This window comes from Halichoerus grypus, chromosome 7 (assembly GCF_964656455.1).
Source record: "Halichoerus grypus chromosome 7, mHalGry1.hap1.1, whole genome shotgun sequence".
NCBI lineage: Eukaryota > Metazoa > Chordata > Mammalia > Carnivora > Phocidae > Halichoerus > Halichoerus grypus.
In genome coordinates this window covers 3,436,954-3,453,286 of record NC_135718.1, presented here as the reverse complement: position 1 = coordinate 3,453,286, position 16,333 = coordinate 3,436,954, and the positions used below count along the sequence as shown (strand labels likewise).

At 46.8% G+C, this 16,333-nt stretch overlaps 1 protein-coding gene across 1 annotated transcript in view; it reads left to right on the top strand.

Moving 5' to 3' along the window:
* Nucleotides 1–15,829: 15,829 nt before the first annotated feature.
* The window catches only part of MGMT (O-6-methylguanine-DNA methyltransferase), a 295,849-nt gene continuing 295,345 nt past the window's right edge, over nt 15,830–16,333 (top strand). Inside the window, exon 1 of the mRNA XM_036120719.2 lies at nt 15,830–15,944. The gene's annotated coding sequence lies outside the window, so the exon portion shown is untranslated. The remainder of the gene's footprint in view (nt 15,945–16,333) is intronic.

Genomic DNA, 16,333 nt, shown 5'->3' with positions numbered 1-16,333 from the left:
GGGGACACAGCGGGTTCTGCGCACAGGAGCCCCGTGTGCTGGCTGGATTGAGGTCTGTTCTGGCTGCCATGCCGGGAGAAGTCTGCAGAAAGGAGTAGAGGCCATGAAGCCCATGCCGAGCCACCAGGTGACAGATGATGGCGGAGATGACGGGCAACGTGGGCCAGCAGGTGTAGTCGCCACAGCAAGCGAAGGGCAAAAAACATAAAAAAAAAAGAAACATATGTGATCCGTGGGCCCCAGACTACGAGCCTGAATCGAGCCAGCAAACTGTTACATGTTCGCTGTCCCCTTGCTTTCGTGATGATGACATAGAAAAACAAGGGGAAAGCCATGGTTTTTGTAAGGTGGAAAGTTGGCAAAGTGTCAATGGTTGAATTTAATGCTACTGCACTAGTCTGAGGGTTCTATTCGTCAGTCAACAATGCTTGAAAAAGGGGAAAAAAGACATCTATAGCTTACGAATTAATATATGCTTTTTCCATCGATTTACATTTCATGCTCCATTTCAATATAATCCTTAATTATGTATGATCAAGATTTTCACATAATTTGTCTTCTAGAACCAAAAACTAAATTGCAGTCAAGTGTATGAAATTCGAATACATTTTTGTCAAAAATGTAAATCAAATGTAAAAAATAGTTATTTTTCATGATTTCAAAGATGACTTTGCTTCTAAAACTCAAAATTAGCTATTAAAATTAAAAAGCCAGATATTTTAATTATTGGATTAAATTTAATTAAAGCTGAAATTTTTATTTAATTTTTTGAGTGATTAATTAAAATTATGAAATATTTTGATACAATGAAACTATCATGACTCTGGGCATTGTTCACCCAGTTGCCAATGTAAATAAACAGTATCTCGGGCCATAGGTTATATCTAGACTTACATGTACGCAATTTTGACACTATGAATTGTCTAATGTTGCAAACCTTTGCTCCTTAGCAACCAGGTGTCACTGTGATGAGTGCCATGCTCATGTGTGAGTACCTTTGGAATTACAAATCAGGATAGGAAGACAAGCAAGAAAATCGACACCGACCACTACTGGGGAATGATACTTCATTATGCAAGAATCTCTTGATTCCTGCTTAAAAGAAGGATTTAACAAGTTAATACATTGTATTTGGTCTTACCAAAGCTCCTTGCCGCTCAAACCCTCCCTCCACTCAGAACAATGGGTCTCCAGCCCCAGCTGCACAAACCTCCATGGCTCTCAGAGGATGACTAGGACAGACATGTGGGGGCCTGAGCCCGGAATGGTGTCAGGCTTGAGATCAGTGCCAAGCCTCGAATCACAGATGCTCTTGAGAAAGCGGTGTATAGGTGTGTGTGTTCACTCACATACAGTCTTGTTCAGTATGAGGAGCACTCTAAGTAAAGAGCCTGCTGAAGTGTCCCTTTGGCCCAAGTCCATGGGCAGTACCACCCGGATGGCAGGACTTGCCATCATCTGAGATGGGGAAACTGTGGGTGAAGTACTTTCAGGTGGGGGTGGGAGGGTGTAAAGATCAGGAATTTGGGTTTGCAAATGTTGAGTTTGAAATGTCTTTTGGTTATCCAGAGGAAAGTTGGTTGGCAGCAGCATGAATGGGTCTGGGTTTTGTAAGAGAGAAAAGTGCAGGGAGCTGGGCTGGAGACATGCATCCATCGGCACACGGATGTTCTGTAGTGCCCTGGACTGCAAGGGACTGCCAAGGAACTCATATAGAAGAGAGGCCAAGGACTGAGTCCTGGGGCACCTAATATCTAGAGTTGAGGACAAGCACGTTAGAATGGTTATCAGTAAAACAAACAAACACAAAACAGAAGTAACAAGTGCTGGTGAGGATGTAGAGAAATTGGAACCCTTGTGCAATGTTGGTGAGAATGCAAAATGGTGTAGCCTCTATGGAAAACAATATGGCAGTTGCTAAAAAAATGTAAAATAGAGTTATTATATGATCCAGCAATCCCACTTCTGGGTTTGTACCCCAAACCAAAAGCAGGGTCTCACAGAGATATTTACAATTCATTCCATAGCAGCATTACTCACAATAGCCAAAAAGGTGGAAACAACACAAGTGTCAATCACCAGATGAATGAATAAACAAAATATAGGATATCCATACAATGGAATATTATTCAGCCTTAAACAGGAAGGAAATCCTGACACCTGCCATGACATAGATGAACCTTGAGGACATATGCTCAGTGAAATGAGTCAGTCACAAAAGGACAAATATTGTATGATTTCACTTATATGAGATACCTAAAATAGTCAAATTCACAGAGACCGGAAGTAGCATGGTGGTTTTCAGGGGCAGAAAGAGGGGGAATGAGGAGTTTTTGTTTAGTGGGAACAAAGTTTCAGTTTTGCAAGATGAAGAGTTCTGGAGATGGATGGTGGTGATGGTTGCATAACAATGCGAACATATTTAATACCACTGAACTATACACTGAAAAATGGTCAAAATTTTATGTTATGTATAGTTTACTAAAATTTTAAGAACTAAAAAAAAGAGAGAGAAATATTTTTTAAAAAGAAGAGTTGGGGGATGCCTGGGTGGGTCAGTGGGTTAAGCATCTGCCTTCGGCTCAGGTCATGATCCCAGGGTCCTGGGATCGAGTTCCGCATCGGGTTCCCTGCTCTGCGGGAGCCTGTTTCTCCCTCTCCCTCTGCCTGCCGCTCCCCCTGCTTGTGCTCTCTCTCTCTCTCTCTCTCTCTGATAAATAAATAAATAAATAAATAAATAAATAAATAAATAAATAAAATCTTTAAAAAAAAAAAAAAGAAGAGTTGGGGACAAGATGAGGACCATTTCCAGGGACAGGGAAGGAGGGAGCCACGGCCTCCCTTTGGCTCAGGCCAGGCTACTTCCCACGGGGCTCTGGCTCCCTGAGGCTGGGCCAGCATCTATGCAGCCCAGAGTGACACTCTCATTGGGAGGCGTGATTCTACGGATGTAATGATGTTTCCTCCCTGTTGTTCTACGCTCGTCACATCTGCTGCCGGTCGCTGTCTTTCCTGAGGTTGCTCTCCCATTTTGGCTCCCACGTCGCAGTCTGTTGCCCACACGACTTCTTCCTCAGTCCATGGACACACACCTGGCCCATCTCTCCTCTCTACCCCACTCACCTGCTATTTCAACACTTGTGCCTAAATGATTCTAAACCTCATTCTCTTGTGCCACTAATATCATTGTTTCAGATGGGGCGCTTCGTCCTTGCCAGCCAAATGACAAATGATTTTTTTCAAGATGAATGATGAATGAATGAGTCAAAGATCCAGATGATAGAAAAGGGAGTATCTTCTTCTTTCTTACTCATCTTGAGTCTGCTTCCTTCTCACTGTGCCCACAGTGGGTGCACGACCTGTGGATGAAAAAGAGGAAGGAAGAACGGAAGGACCAGGAAGAAGAGAATAAGAGTGCTGGTCAGTAGATACGGGCTTCTCACTAGAAATAGTAAGAAGCTCAGCAAGTATTTAAGTGGTTAATACCCCACCCATTTCAATATCTGAACAGTAGCTCTTATTTGGAGACGATGTAGATGCAAGGAAAATAAATGTCTTCCTTAGTTGTCTTTAGGCAGTGTCGATGAATATACCTCCAGCACCTATAACCATATACCCATGGGGACCTCTTTAAGATATAGCCCAAGAAGTGGTGCCTGGGTGGCTCAGTCCGTTGAGCATCAGACTCCTGATTTCAGCTGAGGTCATGATCTCAGGGCCCTGGGATCGAGTCCTGCATTGGGTTCCGTGCTCAGCAGGGAGTCTGCTTGAGGATTCTCTCTCTCCCTCTCCCTTTGCCTCTCTTCCACTCACGTGCATTCTCTCTCTCAAATAAATCAATCTTTTTAAAAAGAGAGAGAGAGAGAAATAGTCCAAGAACTCAGTTTCAACACAGGACCTCAGATTGTATGGTCTGAGTTATGGATGGTGCAGAAGTGAGTTAAAATAGCCAGCCCATGTGTTAAACGATCCTGAATGCCTTTAAATACCAGTTAATGTTATATGTCACCTTGACTCTGCCACAGGTGCCCAGATACTGAGTTAAATATTTTTCTGGGTGTTTATGAGGATGTTTCTGGATGAGATAAGCGTTTGAATCAGTAGACTGAGTAACACAAATTGCCTTCCTCATTGTGGGTAGGATTCATCCAACCCGCTGAAGACCTGAATAGAACAAAAAGGCAGAGTAAGGGAAAATTAACTCAGCCTGACTGTCTTGGAGCTGAGACAATTGTCTCCTCCTGCCTTTGGACTCAGACTCAGGCTAGGAGTAACCATTGGCTCTTCTCCCGGGTTTCCAGCTTGCCAACTGCAGATCTTGGGACTCCTCAGCCTCCGTAATCTCATGAGCCAGCTGTATGTGTAGATATGTGTGATATGTAGACATACGGTGTATATATAGATCATACACAGCATAATTTGTGGGAGTTTTGTGTTACTGTTGACATTACTTTTCCAGTTATTATAGTGTTAGACTTGGATTGAGAAAAAGTGCATGGATGCTCTCATGACCACATTGTGACATGTTTTAAACTGAAGAGTTGCTTGCACCAACATTGCTTCCCATGTTCACTGCCCAGGGATTTTATCCACGTGGTCAATGTGGTGTCAGGCTACCAGAGCAAAATCATTGCTATTTGACTTTCAACTGTGAAATTTTGCAGTAATATTATGAGTTGCTCCCCTTAACAATTGTCTGGCTTACAAACTCCCGGGAAGGTGAGAATGATTTAGAGTTTATGGGGAGTAGTGGAGGTTAATCATAAGAACGGGGCTGCTGTGAAGGCCAAGGGGCATTGACAGATTGTGTTCTCTTCTCCTGTTCTGATTTTCCTTATTTTCAGCCTGACATCCTTTTTTTTTTTTTCTTAATAGATTTGCTTTGAGTTTTTGCACATCTACAAAATCCATTTGAAAACATGATGGGCAGAGAATGGAAATGATTTTATGGTTGGAAATGATTGTATACAGATTTTTTTTTTAAAGCAGGGGTTTATAATTGTGCATTCAGAAAGAGCCACAGTCTTCATATTAATGAGCTTGCCCAGTTTAAGAAGAATTAGATGAAGTCAAAACATTGGGCCCAGAGGTGGAAAGCCTGTTTCTGTGACATTGTCGGCAGCTTAGGGAGGTCTTCCCAAGGAATTCTCTTCTGTAAATGGCAGCTTGTAATCGGCATTGGGTTTCCAGGCAGTGGAGTGATAGCAGAGACCGGTCCCAGTGAAAAGCCCCCCATGGCATGGTGCAGATGCCATTTTCATAGGGAGTCCTGATCTCACACCCGTGTACGCGTGTGCACATGCACACACACACACACTTAAATAGAAAAATAAATTAGAAGGAGCCAATAATTACTGTATTATTATAGCTTTTGCATATGTATCTTCCCCATAGATTTGATAAGGAAAAAAAAAAGACTTTAAAACCCTCGTCATGATTTGAGGCCTTTCTCCGGGAGGTTTCCCTTGCTCGTTGGCATGAGTTGGCCACTATCCTTGTCCCCTGTGCTTTGGAGAGAGCCAGTCCTGTCCCAGGTGGGATACATGGGTGACCAGTGCTCACAGCCAGAAACCCTAGACTTACTGTCCACATCCTTCTCTGGCTCAAGAACCTATGCGGGCTCCCTCTGGCTACTGCATCCAGTCCAACATTCCCTCGACTTCCGGATCCCCACAGACACCCTAGCAACCCCACTTTCATCCTAGACCAATTTTCCCCTCCCCACTCCTCCCTGAGTCCCAGCCTAATTTCCCTGTCTGCTCTTTGGGGTCCCGACTCTGTACAGAGGCCTTCCTGGCTTCTCAACCCACGGAGTTTAGCCTATAGCATTAGCTCTTAATTGTCTCATGGGTCATTTGTTCATTTCTGTGTTCGTTTGTTCATCAATTGTTTATTAAGCCCCTCATGCATCAGACACTGTGTTGGGTGCCGAGGAGACACGGGGAGGGACACAAACTAGCCTGGCCTTGGGTCCCCTTGCTTCGGGGTTTGGCTGGAGCCCTGAGCTCCCTGTCTGTACTGAGCTCTCATCTGCTTGACCTTGGGCATGTGCAGCCTGATCCGTGTAACAGAGACGGGTTACAGCCTCTTGAAATTATCCAGCTTTGAGATGGTGTAGACTTAGATGGAAGCCCTGGTGGAAGGACAGGAGCAAAGCACAGACCGAGTCCTCCTTCTTAGTGTGTTTATTTAGGATGAAACCACCAGTGGCATCAGAACAGCAAGAAAGTGGATTTGCACCAGAGTTTGTGTTTTCAATTTTGTCTATTTGTTCTTTTATGTAATCAATTAATTCTGACCATTTAGATCCACCAAGTCTATGCCTGGGCTAGAGATCCACATAGCAACAGGACCAGTACTGCCGTCAATGAGCTTACAGTCCAGTCGTAGAGGAAACACTGCAGGGTCGGCCAAGGTCGGAACCGCGTGGAGCGGCGCGGCTGCTGGGGGTTTTCCACAAAGACCCGGCGCCTGGAGGCAGGCTAGTCTCAGTGAGATGCAGAAAAGGCCACTGGGGGCCAGGCTTGGAGTCAGGAGAGAGGAGACAACTGGCTCTTGAAGTTTCTATAAGAAGAATCGATGACGGATGTGAAGGCATCTGAACGCTGATAAAGCACCGCACGTTGCACGTGTCACAAGATTCTACAAGCGTCTCCGTGTGATCCTTCCTGATTCCAGCCCCTGGCGTGGTTAGGGGTGACTGTTACAGGCATTTCCGCTCACTCGATCCCACGCGCTTGCAAACCTTCAGTGAGTCAGGTATGATTATCTCCATTTTGCAGGCAGTAAGACTGAGGTTTTGTGAGGCTGAAAAATGAACAGGAGGCAAAAGAGCCAGGAAACACTGTACCTGGGATGAACGGCCATGTCTCCAGCTTCCCACCCGGTTATGACGCTACTGCTTTTGTCTCCTTGTGCCACCAAAACAAACTAAGGCATTTAATTATTTAAAGGTTATTTTTGGCTCCGTAACAAACACAAGGTGGAAGTCTCTGCTGGCAGAGTTGGGCTCACAGGGAGCTAAAATTCATCAGTTCCAACCGCTGGACAAAGAATTCAGGGACACCCTGAAAACACTAGGTGTAGCCATTGACCCTTGGTGGGGAGGAGGAGGGAACACACCTAGAAAATGTGGCATTTGGTTCCTATTTAAAAAAAATAATAATCTTAGTACCGAGTATCTTTTGAATTAGACATTCAAATAATTTTACTTTCTGCTTAAGGATCATTTTGCTTAAGAACAAAATAAAATGTGGATGCATGAACATTTTATGAAAGCATAATCATTACATAGCATCAGATTATGTGCCAATTATTTTCATTTCTAGGTTATTAGAAGTTTAGGGATGAAATTAAAAAAGAGAGAATTTAAAATAAACCCCCAACCCTTCAGTTTCCAAAATGAGATTTATAAGTCTGATGTTGGTAAATGTGTACTTTGCAGTGTTTATTAGATCATCTTGATTTCCGAGGACATCACTTAGAAGCATCGCATTTGTCGAAACTACGAGTTTTAACAGCTTTGTGGATTGAGGGGCCTCTCATCCTTCTTCATTTTCTCTGCTTTCTTGTCTGTGCACGGAGTTTTCATCAGACCCAGTGGGACAGGAGCTCAGAGCCCATTTCTGTGGTTCTCAGGGCGTTTCCGCGCCCCTCGGAGGGCCCCGCTCTCTCCTCTGGGTGCCGTGATGTCATCTGTCAAAATTCTAACCGGCTTCTCGCTTTGTCTTCGAGTGCTGAGCCCCGGTGCATTGTTCTTCACAGCAACACCAGTTCCAGAGAACAATTAAGGATGCTAGCTTCCTGGGATCGGTTCTGAAATATTTTCTCTTGCTGAGAATTTTTGAGGAAGGGCTAGGAAAACGCACATGCGGACCTTTTCTCGATAAGCCGCAGAACCAGAACGGGCCTTTTGATAAATGCTTTCTGGTAGTTGTCTTTAAGGAGCTGATTTTTCAAGCCGAGAGGGAGAGAAAAAGAGACAGGAAGAGAGAGAGGTTTCTAATTTTTCAGGTACCTCATGACTTAACGGAGGAAAACATAATTTCACGAACGTATTTTGGCACATCTGAAACCATGTCTGCTTGGTTCTGGGATAAGGTCAACGTCCCTTGGTTAGTAGCAGAGGTATTTTCGTTTGGAGAATTGGATTATTTTTGAATTCTACTTATTATACTAAATTGAATACCATATTATGAAATCCATTTCAACTTTTATGGACATCCCTGCCTCCTCCAGGGGCTTCTTCAGGCATTTGGTTTATTGGAAAAGAGTCATTTATTCCCTACAACGAGGCCCACGGTGCTGGCACATTACAGCAAAGAAAATAAGCCACAAAATTCAAGTTCTTATTGTGGAATAGTCTCAACTTACATGATTTTCTTAAAATAATGGAAAACGTTAGTATATGACATCCCAGGGAAGGGAGAGGATTCTTGCATCTCTAATCAAAATGTTATCACCCCAGAAACATGTTTGTAATATGACCTTTGTCAGCTGCTTCACACTGAAGAAATCCTTTCAAGAAGGCAAAGTTTCCAACGAAGCATCACAGGCTGGAAGAAATTCTTGGAAAAGAAATTGCATTTTCAACAAGAGAGCCTCCCCGGCCGAGGCTGCGCTCCGGAGATCGCCAGGGCCCTCTTGCCGTTCTCTTAAACTGTCAAAGTTTGGCTCCTTTTGGATTTTTGAACAATTCAAAAAAGATACTTTCATAAACAGTTTCATAAATGACAACATATCTAATTCCTTGGCTTTTGAACACCGAGCTGAGTACAGAACAGGGAGCCGACTGAAAATGTCTCCCGAAGCCATCAAGCAGTCTAGAAGGTAAGTTGCCAGGCTGTTGACACAGACAGCGAGGATGGAAATTCGCTAGTAGCACGCTAGGCCCTCCTCCTGCGCTCCGCTTGGCCTGATGCTCGCTGATTGGCGCAGTATATCTTGATGTTAGTATCCCATTTCAGAAATGTTCTGACATTATCTATTTGGAAGTTTGAAAAATATTATAAAACTCCCAACGCATCTGAGCACACATTTCAACAGAGCAATCACAATCCCCATCTCCACTGATGCAAGATGCAGGCTCCAACCCAATTCCAACAGCTTCATTTCTCAGTCGATGGGAATCTGAAAATCTTGCTGTGGGTAAGAAAATTAGGAGAGGCTGTCTCCTTCCTGCCATCAGCCTCGTCCCTGTCATCAACCACCTCCTGGGGCTCAGCAAGCATAGGGCATTGGCTGTAGAATATGTGGGAAGCAATGAACATTCAGAAACAATGAGTTGGAAAAAAGTTTTGGTGGCAGAACTGTAAGGAAAGGAGACAGTGGGATAGGACCGTGACGGGAGACAGGTATGACCATACACATGGTCGCTCGGAGCAGATGGAAAACGGCAATCAAATGGCTGTCATTTGTGCGCTTGTGTTGTTTTTTTTTTTTAAGATTTTATTATTTATTTGAGAAAGAGCAAGCAAGCACGAGCAAGGGGGGAGGAGCAGAGGGAGAGGCAGAAGCAGACACCCTGCTGAGCAGAGTGTATGATGCGGGGCTCGATCCCAGGACCCTGGGATCATGACCTAAACTGAAGGCAGATGCTTAACCGACTGAGCCACCCAGGTGCCCCCATTTGTGCACTTCTTATAAGATTCAAGTTCAGGTCACAAACACCAAAGCACATTGAATCAAAAGTGGGCTTTCCCATCACGAGCGTCTGGAGATTCTATTAATCTAGGCGCCTGTCATACTCTAGAATTAGCCTACCAACGCCCTAGCAGGGGGTGACCAGAAAACCTGCAAAACAAATGATTCCACCATCACCTTTAATTTCATATTTAGATTTCTTCCCATTTATTCTTATCACACAAGCAGGGGTAGATGCCAAGGCAAATGCTTGGTTACAATTTCTAACTTGTTAATAACCGAGTTATAGTTTCCCAGTCATCAGCATTCTCAAGTGTTGCAAATGAAAATCAGATCTGCAAGGGGGAGATGCATGTGGGCCAGGCATCTCCCCTGTTCCCTCCTCAGACCAAGAAAGACAAGTTTTTAATCAGCAGTCAACTCTACAGTCTTCAGAGTTGGTTTAAACTAAGTCAGCAACTCTGATTCTTTTATTTGAAGAACAAATAGCAGGATAAAATTCCTAAGCCCTAGAAATACACCATCATAACTTGCCACCAAAAGATTTTAAATTCCTCAATTCAAAAATGCTAACACGCAATCTTTTCTCTGTTTCTCTCTCTTTCTCTCTCTCACTCCCACCTTCCCTCTCTCCTCTCTCTCTTCTCTTTCCTTCTCCCCCGTGCCCACCCCAATCCTATATGCTGAGGAAGTGGGAATATTCTCAGGAATATCGGCCCTTGGGGATCAGTAAGTCCATGCAGGTAAGTTCTGTTCTGCCATTTCACAGCTGAGTCGTTTTGGACAAGTAACTTGACCATTTAAACCTCACTTCTCTTCCCTATTAAATGGGTGTACTGACCCTCACCTCACACACTTGTGAGTTTTTAAAAGGATAACACATATAAAAACAAGTACAGAGGGTACTTAGAGTGCTCAAGATTCTTGGTAGCAAATGACAGGAGCCCCACTCAAACTTGTTTATTCAAACAAAAGATTTCATTGTCACACAGATATAAAAAGTGCAGAGGTGGCTACCCTCAGATCTGGCTGGATCCAGGGGCTCAACAGTGGAGTCTGGGCCGGTTCGCTTTACTCTATGGGATTCCCTCCCTGCCAAGATGGCGATGACGCAGAGCCGCCGAGTCTCCGCCGGGTGACCCAGCAGGAAGTAACTGAACATGTGTGTAGACAAGAGCCTGACTGGTCCAGCACAGTGCCCTCGGGAAGATTGGCCATACAGGAAGGATACAGTAGGGCTTGAGGGCAAGAGTCATGGATGTCCTCCACGAGTCTCAGTAAGGGCAGTTCTCACTTTCCAACTCCTTCTACGAGTCAGAGACACAGTAAACCCTGGGGAAATATTCTAACTCTCATTGCTGTGTGACCTTCTCAAGTTACGCAGCCCACTTCCTAACAAAGTCCTGGCTTTGGGCTGGCTTCCTTCATGTGCATCAGGAAGAGCCCACCCCGCAGGGCCCCTCCCTGGGGAGTGGCCACACCCAGGTGCCCAGGACTCTTCTCCCTCCCCACCAGGAATGACAGCTCTGTTATGTTCCTGTCCAGAGGCTTCATGGACCAAGGAGGCTGCTAACGTGACAGATGGAGGGCCACTCCACGGACCTCACCCTGTCATTCCTGACTCTCCAGATGGAAGTGGATTATCTCTGCTAACAGAAATTCAGACGACTGAACAATCAGACAGACAGCCACCGCACCATCCTTACCACCAGTTTTGCTGCTCACGTGGTGACCTTTTTTCCCACTTTACCTCATCCTATTTTAAATCAATGGCTCAGTGCACCCGGGGCTGGAGCGAAGAAGTGCCCCTCAGGGGGGAATCCAGCCACTTTTTCTTTTTCAAATTAATATTTTTGGAGGCTGAGACAGAACGTCTGGTGTGGCTGGTTTTCCTGACTTGATTTTCATTTGTAGTTTCCCAGGTAGAGGCAAACGAGGACAAATCACAATCTCAGCATCCAAATCCCCACGTCTCTTGCTTTAATTTCCAAGTCACAAAAAATGCAGGCACTTCTGGCTCATCCCAGAAGGACAGAGGAGGGGGGAGACCCCCTTCCTCCTGGTGGCCCAGGTGCACACTCCCCAGCACTTCACACCACTTAAAAGATTCTGCCCAAACTGCCAACAATGTGTTACAAACAAAACCCTGCCCGAAAATGGATCAAAAACACTTTGTAATAAGTGTAGGAGCCGCTTTCAAAAGGGCCAACGTCTGACAAAATCCCCGGTCCTGAGTGATCAACACTCAAATAACCCAACATAGTTTGGGAAAACCTATCCCAAAGCTTCTACATTTGAAGAAGTAGCTCTCTACACCAATCTATCCACACACATACACATCAGAAGAGTTGCCTTTGATTCACTGGTTTTCATGTATTATACACATTCCCCAGATATTCAGTTTACCTGGTCACCACATTTCGGAAGGAAGAGTTGTATAAGATTTGGGATCATCTTTGTCCAACAATTGCTGGATAATGGACGCAAATGCCACAAATACCAGTGGTCCTTTACCTGCATGTGTGTTTCCCCTAAAAGAAAGAAGGTGCCATTCATTTTCTCTTTCAGGACTTTCCTTACATCACCCCTTCAACACCAGCAGATCTCCTGACTGCTCAAAGTGGGGACATCCACAGCACAAAGCTAGGCTCACAGGGGCTCTCAACAAGGGCTTGTTGAAAGGGTCCCGGCTTTGCACCCCCACGACCCCTAGCACATCTTCCAGGCAGATGCTCACCGCTCCCGATTGCAAACCGCATTTCTGAATCTCTCTATACCACCCAACTGTGGGTGCCTTTGGCCCTCATGACCCCTGCCTCCCTCCTCCTTTCCTCCAGAATGCCCCCCCCAAAACATCAATCATTAGTTGGCTGTACTACCCAGATCCTAGGTGACAGCTCTTGGCTCCAACCCTTACAGGAATACTAGGGCTGGGAAAATCAATTGTGTTAATCGGCAAAACTCTCCACTGGAGATGCTATCCTAAAAGAAAACCACATGTAAAACACTTAAAGAGGGGAGCTCTGTAATATGGTTCTTTTGTTATACGACCCTCGCACGTTTGTCCGGAGTTTGGGGCTTTCAAACCACGCAAGGTTTAATGTGATCATTAAAAAACCCCTTCTTTTCCCAAAGGCAGGGTAGTAAGGATTAAGTTTGACTACTGAAGACAGCTTTGTTGTAAATGGTCTCTAATGTCACAAAAGTAGCTTGGAAAGAAAGGCTTATTAAACAAATTTCTTGGGTTGCAAATCATTGGAAGCAATCGCATGTCATGTTCATTTGTTTAACCTGAAAGGTATCCATTTGGATGTTTAAAGAAATGATGCAAATTAACATTGTTCCCAGTGCCCACAAGAAAGCTGGCTGGTCTTAAAGGACATTCAGGGAGGCCCCTTGAAGAAGTCAGACTGACATTGAGCATACATTCCTGTGTTTTTCCACCTCTTTTGCAAAAAAGTCATTCATGGGAATCTGCAGAAGAAGGGGATATGATTTATGAATCTGCAGATGGGGAAACCCCAAAGGAGCCTTGTCCACCTCGTCCAGGGCTGTCATCCTACAAGTGGATTAGTCAGGTGGATTATGCCATGAGAAGCTGACAGGACCACATCCCGAATCGCCTGACCTTGCGTTCCTCATGCCAAGTCATCTCCCAGATTTGGGGCTATCCTTGTGTTGCTTTAACCATAGAAAGTGCTCATAGGTGAGGATGCTGGTATAATGGGACAAAGGAATGAGGCATGGGGGAGCTTTTGAGAAAATGCTTTGAGTTTTTGAAAGTTGTCATCAGGAGGAGAAGAATTTACCAGCAAGTGCAGGGAGTGTGGATTTTAGTTCTGTTCACTGGAGAGTCTGAGATGTCACATTCTAGAATCTTAGTCTTTGGCAGGGCCAGTCCTTGGCAGTGTGGTGGCCTTCTCCCAGTCCCCATTGGCTCTAAGACCTCTATTTGGCTCTTGACCTTGAATCCCCTTGTGAAGGCTGTTGCAGCAACCCCCAACCTCGCCAGCAAGGGCAACTGAGTCCTGCCAGCAGACCCAGGGGCTTGCATCTCCCCTGGATGCTGTACTCTCCTCTGTCTCTGTCTACCTCTCCCCAAGGCCACACAATCTCCCTAAAGGGCCGTAGGATCACCATGATGAATTTTCTTTCCTGGGATGGAAATCAGAGACACTAACACCACCTAGACTCTTTTTACTAATAACTTAGGGCATCATATTAAACTGTTATTCAGATAAAAAGCAAAGTAGGATTTATTTATTTTTATAAAATTAACATCACACCATGCTTGCTAAGATACCAGAAGTCATCCTGATTCAATTTTGGTGTTATTTTCCCTTTTCAGTTCTGTTGGGATCCCAGTTCTGAGTATATAGACTATAATAGAGTGTAAGAGGACAGGCTTATTGTCATTGATGTTTCTTACTCCTACCCGCATGCCCTACACAGAGTAGATCATTATAAAAATCCTTTACAGATGAGAACATTGAGGATTAGAGAATTTGAATAAGTTTCCTGAAGTTTCACAGGGAGCCAATAGAAAAGACCAGAACAAGTGGCAAAGATGTTTTATTTCTCTTGCCTTCTTAGCTTAAGTGCTTATGGCTGCCTGGAGCAACAATGAGAAGGATTCTGAGGCTGTGTCCAGTCTCACTGGAGAAAAAGTACCTTGATTTGATTACCAGTGTGTACCCAGGGCCTACCTTCCACAAAGCAACCTTGTTTTGGTTCTTTGAACAAATTTTTATTAACAATGTTAATATGTTGAGCCATGCAAGTCACAAATATCCCAATAGAGGAGTTGTACACAGCGGGGGGAGGGGTGTGTGTGAAGATTTCTTTCCCATTAAGAAAAGAGAACCTAGGAGCCCCATAGATGGTTTAGAACATGTAGTCCTGAGATGGGACCAATGGGTGTGTGACGTCCCTTAAGCTTTGGGCGATACTCCCAGAGGTCCTTATGCCCATCAAGCTGGATACAATGTGTCTATAGTGTTTCCTAGGGCTGCCATAAAAGGTACCACAAAATGGGTGTCCAGAAAGAACACACACATATTGTCTCACAGCTCTGGAGCCCAGGAGTCTGAATCAAGGTGTGGAAAGGGCCGTGCTCCCACTGAAGGTTCTAGGGATGGGTGCTGCCCATGCCTCTCTTGTCCCAGGTGTTCCTTGGCTAGGATGCATCACTCTGCACCCCCCATCTTCACACAGAATTCTCCCCAAGTCTGTGTCTTCACCTGGCCTTCTGCTTACAAGGACACCAGTCATACTGGGATTAGGGGCCCACCCTATTGATTCACTGTAACTTGTTACCTCTGTAAAGATCCTGCCTCCAAATAAGGTCACTTGCTGAGTACTGGGGGTTGGGACTCTAACACATCTTTCTGGGGGAGCACAATTCAACCATAATAATGTCCACACAGCACCAAGCAATGCCTGGCACCCGTGTGCTCACCGAATAGCATCTGACACTGGCCTGGCTGCCAGGACCCAGGAGTCTGGGTGTGTCTAGGTCCTGGTGACCTGCAGGACCTGAAGAGCCCTGCAAGGCCACCTCCGGCCACTTCCGACCACAGGCACTGGAGACTGACCCCAGGCCCCTCTGCTCACGCATCGATCCGGATGGTGCCCGGAGTCCTGTCGGTCCCTGCCCTCTTGGAGACCCAGGCAGGCAGCCCGCGCTACAGGCACCTCCCCGCTAGGCAGAATCAGCAACACGATTAGTGGGAGCACCTGGCGCTGCATCTCCCCAATGCTCCCTGCAAGCGGCGTACCGAGCGCACCAAGGGGCACGGGGCTGACATTTGCTAAACTGAGGCACAGAGTGCGAGAGGTGGAGGAAGAAGCGCGGGGCCCAGGCAGCCAGGCAGGAGAGACCCTCCTGCGGGCCGGAAGACCGCGGCTGGGAGGCGCCGGGCGACCAGCGAGACTGCGCGGAGCGGGGTTAGCCCGGGCGCCGCCGCACTGGGCATGCTCCGAACCGGGCGAGCACTCGCGGGTCCGCCCCACCCCGCCTCTTTAGGCCCCGCCCCCGCACCTCGGCCCTGCTTCCCGCACTTCCTGGCCCCGCCCCCTCTGGGCCCCGCCTCCGCGCGCTTCGGATCCCGCGTCCAGGTCGCGCTTCCGTCACGTCCAGGCCCCGCCCCACTGTGGCCCCGCCCCCGAGCGTCCCGGCCCCGCCCCCGGCCGTCCCGGCCCCGCCCCCGCGCCCCGGACGTTTTTGGGCGGTGCGCGCGCTCCTGTAGCACTTGGCATCCCTGCGCTCTCAGCTCCTCGTGGTCGGCGGCCCGGGCAACGCGGTGAGTGTCTGGGTTGCTGCCCTCCCGCCAGAGTCGGGGCCTTTCCTAGGATGAGCAGTCGTCTGGAGCTTGTGGTTCTATGGGCACCTTCCCCTCGCCATAGGTGTGGGGCCTGCCCTCATCCCACCCACTTGGCCCAGGCCCCACCTGCGCCCAGGTGCACCCAGGTGTGCCCAGGTATGCCCAGGTGCGCCCCGCCTACCCCAGATCTGGGGCTCCTGGACCAAGTTGCGCTGCGGTACCCCGGCCCGCTGTGGCCTGCTGTCCGCCCCTCCGCACGTCTAGTTGGCCAACACTTTGGACGCTCTCCCTGCGCAAGCTCCTGCCCTGCACCGCTGACCAGGGCGGGGTCTGCCTCCGCCTTCGTTCCCAGGAAGCTCCCGGAGGCC